The sequence below is a fragment of the Silurus aristotelis genome (assembly GCF_946808225.1).
Source record: "Silurus aristotelis genome assembly, chromosome: 29".
NCBI classification, from domain to species: Eukaryota; Metazoa; Chordata; class Actinopteri; order Siluriformes; family Siluridae; genus Silurus; species Silurus aristotelis.
In genome coordinates this window covers 2,135,213-2,146,862 of record NC_139602.1, presented here as the reverse complement: position 1 = coordinate 2,146,862, position 11,650 = coordinate 2,135,213, and the positions used below count along the sequence as shown (strand labels likewise).

Genomic DNA, 11,650 nt, shown 5'->3' with positions numbered 1-11,650 from the left:
CTGAAATTTCTTGCTGATTCTGAAATCATTGTTGCCAAGAACATTGTGCTTAACCATGCCTCTTGATTTGGATTCAAAGCTGACTCAAAATTATTTCTTTTATAGGTGCCTTGTAAACTTTCTTTGACATAATTTGCATAATGGCCACTTGCTCCCCATTCATTTATCCCATTCCGAATGTCATTATATGAATGTTTATTAAACTGTTCTCTAATAACGTTTTTAATTTCAAATGGACGTTCAGTTTGAGCTCTATTAAGCTTTTTTCCAACTAAATATACATAAAGATAATCTGGTGACACCTTAAAAATCCAGTCATTTAGCATTAAATATGTGTAGTCTTTTTCCCCAATGCGTGCATATTTAGTAATTACATTTAGAATGTCCTCACCAGACTTCAGTTCATAGCATTGATTTAAAATATTCTTAATGTCTTCTTCAGAATTAAGCCAACCTCTAGATTCTCCTCTAATGTACTTTTGTATATTCGGATCCCATTTTTTTTGTAAATCATATACTATGTACCGCTCATTATTTTGAAATTCTGGATGATTAATTTCATCGCCTTCCCGATGTTGAAAAAAAGCCCAAGCTAAAGCTTCAAGGTCATCAGTGTACGTTTCCCTGTACTTTTTAGGTACAAATCTCTGTGGTTTTTCTGGCCAGGAATCTTTAAAGTTGTTTCCCAAAAAGTTCCTTTCTGTTGTAAACATTGCTTCGGCCCTGTTTCCAGGCTGAATTTGGGTGACAACCTCACCATTCCTATCCAGCTTCAAGACTACTTTCTTGCTATCATCGTTGTGTTTCCAGTTTAATCCATCTGGATTGATTTCTGCAATAATTTTCTGTCCAGTGTGGGTGACCTGGAGCAAAGAACTCCTCAAATGAAGCTCTGTTTTTATGGATCTAGCATGAAGCTCTTTGAGTAGAGTGTTTCTGAAGGTTTCATCAGACCCAACTTCACAGGCCACCACACTAATCGTTTTGATCTGGTTTTCTTTTAGGTTCATGTGTTCAATGATGTCTGCTACCTTCTCAGCTTTATAGCCTCCCAGATGCATTTTTCCATCGTTGCCTTTTTCTCCATGACCTACCAGTCGGCTTTCTGCAGTAAGTGGCTCAGAGTCTCCTTTGATTAGTTTGGGTTTCTCATTTTCAAGCATGTACACCGAGCTCACATCTGGATGTTTGCCATACAAATATTTCGCCGCATCTCGAACGACCGGATCATCCTGCATGATGAGAATGTGTTGTTTGTCATACTGGGTGCTGTGGTCCACAGGTCTTTTTGGAACCTGATATTTAACACTTGTACCTGTGTCATCTATAATTTGGTAGACATGGTCATTCTGAACGGTAGTTTCCAAGACAACATTGACGTCATGTATGCGTGAGAAAACCTTTATGAAGTCATTTCGGAATGTGCTGCTGACGTTACCAGCGATGGAGAAAAGAGCGGCTCTTTGGACTTTTGTCATCAGGGATGCCAGCTGAGTTCCAGTATATCCAGACAGAGTGTTTCCATCTTCTGAACTACTGCCAATGATCTTTAAAACTGTTCCGGTTTCGACCTTTGGCGCACATGAGCTAGAATCCAGACATGTCATTGTCACCTTGGTAGAAAAGTGAGGGTCTTCACTGTACTCCTGATTCACTTTCTTAAGGGTCTCAGGTTTGGTATCCATAATGAGGATGAGTTTTTTTATGTAGGTGTATAATATTTCAGATGCAAACAAAAGTGCTTCATGAGATTTTTTCATCTCAATATTCTCCAGGAAGCTGTTGATGTCCTTAAAAGTCATACATTATTTTCAGTTACTTTTTCCAAATAGACATATATAGACATACGTTAAATTGTTTCACATAGATGAACAGCATATTTAAATACATCCATTACAGGAAAATAGTTAATAGTAATTGCATAGTAAGAAACATTACAGAATTTGCAGAGTTTCCAACCTTTGGAATTACATTTCTTGTCTCTTCCCTCATTATAATGACCTAATAATTAGCTTAACGATCTAAAGAAAATTGTATAAAAATGTTATACTTGAAGTAATCTCCTTACCTTTTTCTTCTCTAATATGCATCCAGCAATGCCTGGACACTGTTTAGGATCTGTTAATTTAAGCATGTTGTACCATTCAACTCTGTAAGTGGAGAGAAATAAACGTCACTAGGTTATGTATGTAACCCTAGTTCCCTGAGGGAACGAGAGCTGCGTCGAAAAGCTTTGGGAATGCCTCCACGTTGTTCATGCTCTGAATCATGTGTAAAATCTGGCCAAGAGGCAGTTGTGACGTCATTGGAGTAATATGAGGAAAACTTTAATGAACTCTCTACTTCAGCAGATACATGAACATTCTGTAGTGTAGGCAGTCCATCATTTGATCCTCCTAAAATTCCAGAAGTGGAAGGTTGTTTCTTAATTTCATTTTGAATGTTTTGTAGAATTTTTCAAAGTTGTTTTTTATGGTTTGTCCATGTTCAGTATGTTTTCACTGTACACTAACAAAAGAATTTGTTTGATCATATCTGGTGTGATTTTATTCGACTGGATAAAAAACATTTGTTCACAATATGCTTCTCATTTATTATTAACTCTTTCTTCCCTGTTTTTATTCCTCTCTCTTTGCTTGACCCGTGAAATCCCCGGAATCTTGTGTTTATCCAGGTTCCACCCCTTGTCATTGGATGATTGTTTGATTGAAAATCAAGTCCCAACTCTGCTGTATTTGTGTTTTGGTTGTAAACCAAATCCAGAGTCATCAGTGTGATGGGCAATGATCTGAAATTTCTTGCTGATTCTAAAATCATTGTTGTAAAGAACATTGTGCTTAACCATGCCTCTTGATTTAGATTCAGAGCTGGCTCAACGTTATTTTTTTTTTAGGTGCCTTTTCAACTTTCTTTGACATAATTTGCATAATGGCCACTTGCTTGGCATTCGTTTATCCCACTCCGAATGTCTTTATATATGTGCTTTAATAGCGTTTTTAATTTTCTGAATAAGTTTAGTTCCATCTCTATTAAACATTTTTCCAACTGGATATACATAAAGAAAATCTGGTGACACTTTAAAAATCCAGTCATTTAGCATTTAATATGTGTAGTCTTTATCCCCAATGCGTGCATATTTAGTAATCACATTTAGAATGTCCTCACCAGACAAGTTCATAGTACTAATTTAAAATATTCTTAATGTCTTCTTCACAAATAAGCCAACCTCTAGATTCTCCTTTGAAATACTTTTTATAAAAAGTATATGCTCTGAATCATGTGTAAAATCTGGCCAATAGGCAGATTCATTGGCGGGCGACGTCGCGCAAACCAGGAATCTACAAAATGGTATCGCAATGGAAGCGACATCAGCTTCTGGAAAGGAGAAGGTAAGCGCTGTAGGGATGCAGGGAGTATGGCACGTTGACACAGCTCTCATTCCCACAGGGGACTAGGGTTACATACGTAACATAGTGACGTACCCTTTCAGGAACTCGAGCTGCATCGAAACACTTTGGAAACAAGTGTCCAATCACACCATACTGAGCAGTGTGTCTGAGCACACCCTGCATGCAGGACAAAGGAGCCGAGAGCAGCTCTGATGTCGAGGTCATAAAACCTGACAAAGGTCAGCGGGGTGGACCAACCCGCAGCGTTGCAGATGTCCTGGAGGGATAGCAGACTCCAGCAGACTCCAGCAGACTCCAGCAGACTCCAGCAGATCAGGCCAGGCCATAGAGGCCGTCAAAAGTTTAATGAGCCTTAACTTCAAAAGTAGTGGGAAGACCAGAGGACACATAACACAAACTAATGGCATTCACAATCCATCTACTGAGCATCTGCTTAGTGGCCAGAAAACCTTTCCTGCAAGAGCCATAGCCATAGCTGCCCCGACGTCCTCCGCGGACTCGTCCTGTGGAGGTATGTGTCCAGTGCTTGCACTCGATTTTGCTTCTCCTAGTTAGCGGCTAGAAAAGGAGGAGGACAGAATGCCTACAAAACACTTTAGGCACCTTAGGCACGTAACCCGGTCTGGGGTACAGGATAGCACTGGCCATGCCAAGGGCAAACTCCAGGAGAAAAGGGGCAACAGAAAGAGCCTGTAGGTCCCGATCCTCTTAAGGGAGGACATTGCCAGGAAAAAGGCGGTCTTGACCACCAGATACCTAAGGCCATGTCGGCCAACGTATTAGAGGGGGGCTCAGATAGAGCCGCTAACACAACGGCCAAGTCCCACACAACTACCTCAGTAGAGAGATCACCTGCTAGAAACTGTGCCCCCTCAATGGCCACAGCCACAGCTTCCATAACTCTGACTTCGATCCAGGCAGAAGACAATTGTGCCCGCAACAAGGTCGGGTCCCACACAATGCTTAAGAAGGTGGTTCTCTGTACTTCACTTATTGAAGGTGCGGGGTAACAGTGCTAGGCGTAACGGGAGGACCCGATATTGGTAAGCTTCACCCCAGAAAACAAACCTCAGGAACCTCCTGTGAGAAGGAAGAATGGCTATGTGGAAATAGGAGTCTCTTGGATCTATCATGACAAACCAGTCCATGTACTTGATCTGAGACAAGACCTCCCTGAGAGTGAGCATCTTAAACCTGAGCCTCTTGAACAAGCAGTTCAAAGAGCATAGATCTAGGATCGGCTGCATTCCGCCATCCTTCTTTGAAACAACGAAGTACTGGCTGTAGTGCTGTAGTGGAAGGAGGGGCTGCACTCAGAAGCACTCTTGAAACAGAGATAACAGCCTGGCCTCCCAAACTGCCCGGAAGTCTAAACAAAGCTGGCTTCTGACCCTGACTTGGGCTTAGAGCTTCACCTAGGGCCCTTGGGCCCCCCGCGGGGACCGGGTGGCAATGCTCTGTATCTGAGACTCACTCTGCCCAGCCGTGCCAGGCTGGAGCTGTGCCCACCAAGCAGCTCCGTGAGAATGACGAGGAAAATACCTCTGAAACGCCGCTGACTGCGTTTCAGGAACCTGGTACCTGTCGACGACTGTGCCCAGTCTCTATCAGGGCATTTAGCAGGAAAACCCTGTCCCCGTCAGGAATCTCTGACAGGGAGAAGCACAGATGCCTTTCTGTGGCCACTAAGGCTGACATAGAGCGCCCGGCGGCCGGCGCCGTTTCCTTGGTGGCTCAAAGGGAAGATCTGCCTGGTATGCCTACAACACACCCATAGTGTGGAGGCATCCTGCGGCCTGACCTGCTGATGCATAGGGCCTGCCTACTAAGGCTGAAGTGGCTTTTAACAACCTTGTAAGCAACACTGGGGCTCAGGATGAACCTTCCCCAGCAGGGTGCCCAGAGGAAAGGACGGGGTGTGTGAATCAGCAGCCACGCAACTCCGCTGTCCCTTAAGAACCACCCAGTGAACTCTCGGAGGTCAGAGGCCCCCTCCTACCGACCGGGGGATCGAGTTTGGTTGTCCACCTGAGACCTGAAAATCTGGCTCTCCTATAAGGAACTTAGCCCCCATTTCATTGGGCCGTTCCGGATCATTCGGCAGGTCAATGAGGTGGCCTATCGGCTAGACCTGACCCCTAGGTACCGCATCCATCCAACCTTTCACATGTTTTTCCTGAAAACCTTCATACCACCTACCACCGAGCACCCTAAAGCAGCCATAGACCCTCCTCCACCGGAAATGCTGAACCAGCCATTAGATTACTCCATCCGGGAGGTGCTTGATTCATGTCGTAGGGGCAGTAAACTAGAATATCTCATGGATTGGGAAGGGGATGGAGTTCCATGCTACCCATCCCAATTGCCCCGCACCACGGGGCCGTAGGCGCCCCAGGTGCCGGGTTTGGGTGTCAAGAGCCACCCCTGGAGGGGGAAGTAATATCAGGGAACCACCGGCCATGCTTTCCCTCAGCACCCAGCACGCTCGCAGCGCCTCTCCCACTTAATAACCAACCCAAATCATCTTTCCCCCTACATAATACCCATACAAAGGACTATACCCGTTTTCCGGTACTGTTACTTCCTGGCTTGTGTTTGTTCTCTGAAAGACTATTAAACCCATATTATGGTACCTCCGATTCCGTCCCTTTATCACCTTGTGACAGAAGGTTGATTTAGCAGACAAATATCACAGCTGAATATAAAATATTGCAATCAAACCCCAGGATTCTGTTTTACCCAATAATTTAAAATGACCCAGGGTTAATAATTACAAATGTGACAAGCCATAATAATGCTTAATTTAAAAAAGAACTTAGATAAAACTTAGTAGTAGTACCAAACTGATAAAAAACTAATAAAACATAGTAGTAGTAGTAGTAGTAGTAGTAGTAGTAGTAGTGTTTACCTGGGATTGTTTGTTGGTTTAGAATAACTGATTGACCCTTTATTCCAGTTATTCCATTTGCTGTGTCATTCATAATGGCCATCTGATTCCCGTGGAGTCCTCAGCCTTTCAAAAGTTAAAGGAATAATTGTGTGTAAAATGTAGCATAAGGCTAAAATTGATGTGAATCCTCTTACATTTACATTTACATAATTATTACATTTTGCTCCAACATTTGAAATTTAGCTTAGGTGCCTCCCAGTTCTCTTGATACACAGTTGATCTGTGGATCAAGTTTATTGATTGTACATGATTTGGAAAGGCACACACCTCTCTATAGAAGGCCTCACAGCTGCCAATGCATATTGGAGCAAAAACAAAGCCATGAGGTCAAAGGAACCGCTTGAGACCTCAGAGACAGGATTGTAACGAGGTACAGATTTGGGAAAGGATACAAAAGATTTTCTGCTTTACTGGAGATTTCTATAAGCACAGTTCCCTCTATAATTCTTAAAAGGAAGATCAGGACTAGTCTCAGAGCTGGTCACCTAGCCAAACCGAGCAATCTGGAGAGAAGGGCCTTAGTAAGAGAGGTGACCAAGAAAGACAGAAAGACCACCTCACTGCAACTGATCAGGGATTTCTGAAAGAGTGGCTAGGCAGAAGCCTTTCCTTAGTGCAAAACCTTTGGGAGCTTGCTTGGAGTTTGCCAACAGGCACCTGAAAGACTTTCTGACTGTCTGGAACAAGATTTGCTAGTTTAAACTGTTTGGCTCATTCTAAACATTATGTGTGGAGGAAACCAGGCACCGCTCATCACCTGCCCAATACTATGGTCAGGGTTGGGGGAAATCTGAATGGAGCAAGATACAGAGATATGCTCAATAAAAACATGCTCCACTGCGCTCAGGACCTCTGACTGGCAAAAAGTTCACCTTACTACATGACAATGACCCTAAGCACACAGCCAAGACAACCCCAGAGAGGCTTGGAGACAAATCTGTGAATGTTCTAGAGTGGCCCAGTGGGATTGCTGACTCAAACCCTTTTAAACATCTCTGGAGACCTGGAAGTGGCTGTCCACCGACGGTCCCCATCAAACCTGACCAAACTTGAAATGATTTGCAATGAAAAATAGCAGGAACTCGCAAAATCCAGGTGTACAAAAACGTCATACCCAAAAAGACTTGAGGCTGGAATTGCTGCCAAAGGTGCTAAGTACTGAATAAAGGGTCTGAATACTAATGTACATGTGATGTTTCAGTTTTTTCTTTTTGAAATGACTTTACAGACATTTCTAGAATTCTTTTTTTTACTTTGTCATTACAGGGAACTAAGAGTAGATTAGAGAAAAGTGAATTTAAATGATTGTAATATCAAGCTGCGACATGACAAAATATAAACAAATTGGAGAGGCTCTGCATACTTTCTGAATGCATTGTAGGCTCATATCCATTACATTCTTGCACTACTGCAGAATTTATTTCTTTGAATGTTGCTGATTTATCAACTTGAACTTGTTAAATTAAGAATACAGGACAAGGTTAAGTGAAAGAACCAGAAGGGCGATTCTCAAACATTCTCAAACTTTTAGGTACTTTCAAAAACAAACTCTAATTTTAGATATTTAGTCCATGATAATTAGGCACACATTTATGGTTTTTGCTGTGAGTAATCATCATTTGCTTTTTTTCTTTTGTTTTTTTTTTTGCCATTTGGAAGGCTTACCCAGAGCGACCTTCCGTGATCTAATTCATACAATTACATGATTGTGGCAGCTTGGTTACGACCTTTCAGAAATCCGATATTTTTAACCACTGAGCTACCGCATTACATAGTCACAGCCCTATTTGTTAGTTGCTTCGTTGTAGCAGCAAATGTAGCCTGTAGGTCTAAATCTGTCCACTTTATTAGGAACACCTCACACGTCAACACAAAAACAGCAATTTCAAAACAAGGGGAAAAGATCAGGAAAGAAAACTAATTACTAATTATACTTTACAGCATATGACATGCAAAATATTAAAAAAGGCTTGCTGGTGTAGTTAAATCCAAAATTTCCTATTTATATTAGTTTTCCATCAGCACATTGGTATATGGAGTGTTTTTATTAGATACATATTTAAAAACTTACAAACAACAAAATATAATTCAACAATATATATATATATATATATATATATATATATATATATATATATATATATATATATATATATATATATATATATATATATATAAAAAATATAATATCTAAAATAAAAAATATAATATAATATAACAAATTTCTTGCATAATAAGAAGGTTTATGAACATACCTGGGAGAAATAACAGAAATGCAGTGATTTAGGTGCGGAAAGTTTCTCTCCTTGGCTATAAAATATAACAAACTAATGGTGTTCTTTATGCATTGGTTAATGAATTACTCCAGAAATGCTTTCACATATAAAGTTGAGTGACCTGAGTTCTATCTGTGCATACAGTATATGTTATTTGTTGAATGGACACTGTCCAAATGTTCTTTGGTACCTGTTAATGTTATCTTTTCTGTAGAATTTGTGCAAAAACACACATTTTGCCTTTATTTTTAATCCACAGGAAAACCATAAAGCATGAAAAAAAATGCACAGAAATACATCAAAAGCCCTATGTAATTTTCTGAGGTTAATATTGATGCTTCTGGTAGAGATGATATATGTGGGAATTGAATTGTGTTTATTGGGTTTTTTGCTTTAGTAATGGCATTCATTCTCATTGTATGAGATTCCTGGCTGTAATGCCGTGCTCTGTTTTACTGCGTTTCTCTATAATATTGCTGGATAACTGTGGTGCCATAATGGTTTAAGGGTGTCCCCGACTCAGGATTTACATAGTCCAATTAGAATTGTCAAGTCTTGCCTATAGTCGACTTATTCGACTGAGTCAATGTGTGTATGTTGGTGGGGAACGACACCAGGCAGCCAACATGTAGGTACGATAACATATTTTGTAAAGATAAAGAACTTTCAAGCTTTCTATTCATATATTTATTATCTGATTCCCTCTGTCTCATCCACGTTAACCCCAGACTTCATGTTGCCTTCTGCCTGCTCATTGTGAGCTTCATAAACTATGTACTGTAGCTCAGTGTTAAGTGAAATGACTTTAGGTAGCTGATTCCCTGAAAATATACAGAAGTAACTCCATCTGGCTGAACTCCGACCTGACAAATATTTTTAGTTTGTTTATATGAGCGAATAAACAGCCAGGCCAAACTCTGAACTCTGAAACTCTGACTTTTCAAATCGATACTGTAACGACACACGTGATTTACCAGCACAGCGAATAATTTGCATTGGAGCTTTATATAAACACTTTGCATGGCTGCTGTACTGCAGTGTTCCATGATTTAGAACAAATTTTGTGGAAAAAGCAGGATTTGATACTACATTGTTTGGACAAGCATTTGTGGACACCTGAGCAATGTCCGTTTCTGCTTTTTAAACATCCCATTTTACACGTAGTCCTCATTTGTTGTTACAATAACCTCCACTCTTCTGGGAAGATGTTTTGGAGTATTGTTGGAGTTCTGGGGTATTGATGAAGTGTGTTTCTACTGCTGAAGTGCTGAAGTATTGGTAAAGTGTGGGGTATTGGTGGAGTGCTGGGGTATTGGTGGAGTGTGTGTTTACTGCGGGAGTGCTGGGATATTGGTGGAGTGCAGGGGTATTGGTGAAGTGCTTGGGTATTGGTGGAGTGTGTGTTTACTGCTGGATTGCTGGGGTATTGGTGGAGTGCTGGTGTATTGGTGAAGTGTGTGTTTACTGCTGGAGTGTTGGGGTATTGGTGAAGTGCTGGGGTATTGGTGGAGTGTGTGTTTACTGCTGGAGTGCTGGGGAATTGGTGGCATGCTGGAGTACTGTTGGAGTGCTGGGGTATTAGTGGAGTTCTGAAGTATTGGTGGAGTGCTGGGGTATTAGTGGAGTTCTGAAGTATTGGTGGGGTGCTGGAGTATTAGTGAAGTTCTGAAGTATTGGTGGAGTGCTGGGGTATTTAGTGGAGTGCTGGGGTATTAGTGGAGTTCTAAAGTATTGGTGTTGGGGTATTGGTGAGTGCTGAAGGATTGGTGGAGTGCTGCGGTAGTTGTGGAAGTTTTTATATGATTATTTGCTATTAAATCTTCCTTTGCTGTGGCAACTCCAATATCTTGATGACTGAAGACAAAGTAATGGTTGGAAGAAGATATCTGCATCACTACGAGCTTATTGACTTGTTCAGAATCAGTTTAATTGCAACACATAAGGAATTTGGTTCTGTCTGTTAGTGAGTTTACAAGTACAGATATAAAAACAACACTATATATTTTGCTTATAGACAAGACTAACCCTAACCCTAACCCTAAGACAATACAAATTAAATAAGAAAAATCTCAACATACAGAGTATATAACAGATCACTAGTGAGTGCACAGTAATGCAAATAGCAGTAGTGTGCATTACATAAGATTAAAAAAAAAGTTGTACAATACAGCAGTAGTGTGTCACGTAGGCATGGAGTGATGAGTGAATGTTCATTCTGCTAATGTAAATCTCATGAGCCAGAAAGCTACAGTAGGAAACTCCTTGTGAGTTTTTGATTTCAAGAGAAAAAAATGTATAATAGGTATGACACTAGGGCTGTCAAAATTAGCGTGCTAATAGCGTGTTAATGCAAAAGCATTTCTGTTTGACCTTTTTTATAAAAAAAAATATAAACAAATAAATAAACCCAACTAAAAATAATTTTTAAATCAAGAAACATTTGTTGTACTGATGCGCCGAGTCTCGAATCAAAGACCAAAATCTGCCATGGCACATTTTCCGGCAATTAAAACCGTCCGTGTGGAAACGCGGCAAAAGTTCCGTTTGGTGTCCTGATGATTTACGTAATTTAAAACACCATAATTAAAACATTTACCAGTATATTTTTCCTTAATGCTCTATGTTGAGTACGGTTTCACTTATAATAAACATGCATTTGCATTAAGCATCCATATTTATCCATGCCTATGTTGATTAGAGTATTAAAAACTTGAAAGGTAGTAATTTAAGGTACATTTAAAAAAGAAAAAAACAGATAAAAATGTTAGAATAAGTTGCGATTAAATATTTGAATCGATTAACAGCCCTAATAATAACACACATATACTATGAGCCCATCTCAAGACCTCACTCATCTACTTACTCTATATTACATACAATATATTTCTCAATGACGTATCTGATAGAACAGAAGACTTTTTTTTTAATCATGACTTTACTCTAAAATGTCTTTAGTTACCTACCAAAACGAAACTGATCACAAACATAAAGAATCGGAAGAATAAAATAAACAT

At 40.4% G+C, this 11,650-nt stretch overlaps 2 long non-coding RNA genes across 2 annotated transcripts in view; both read right to left on the bottom strand.

Annotated features, from left to right (window-relative positions):
- Positions 1-461: 461 nt before the first annotated feature.
- Positions 462-6,417, bottom strand: LOC310722926. The gene is made up of 3 exons (XR_014532547.1): positions 6,319-6,417; positions 2,069-2,150; positions 462-1,790 (listed from the first exon to the last, which is right to left on the bottom strand). It is a non-coding gene; the product is annotated as an uncharacterized lncRNA (long non-coding RNA).
- A 4,124-nt stretch (positions 6,418-10,541) lies between these two features.
- Positions 10,542-11,650, bottom strand: part of LOC310722472 — a 2,565-nt gene continuing 1,456 nt past the window's right edge. The window contains exon 4 of the long non-coding RNA XR_014532385.1: positions 10,542-11,650. This exon is cut by the window's right edge and continues 105 nt beyond it. This is a non-coding gene — a long non-coding RNA (uncharacterized lncRNA).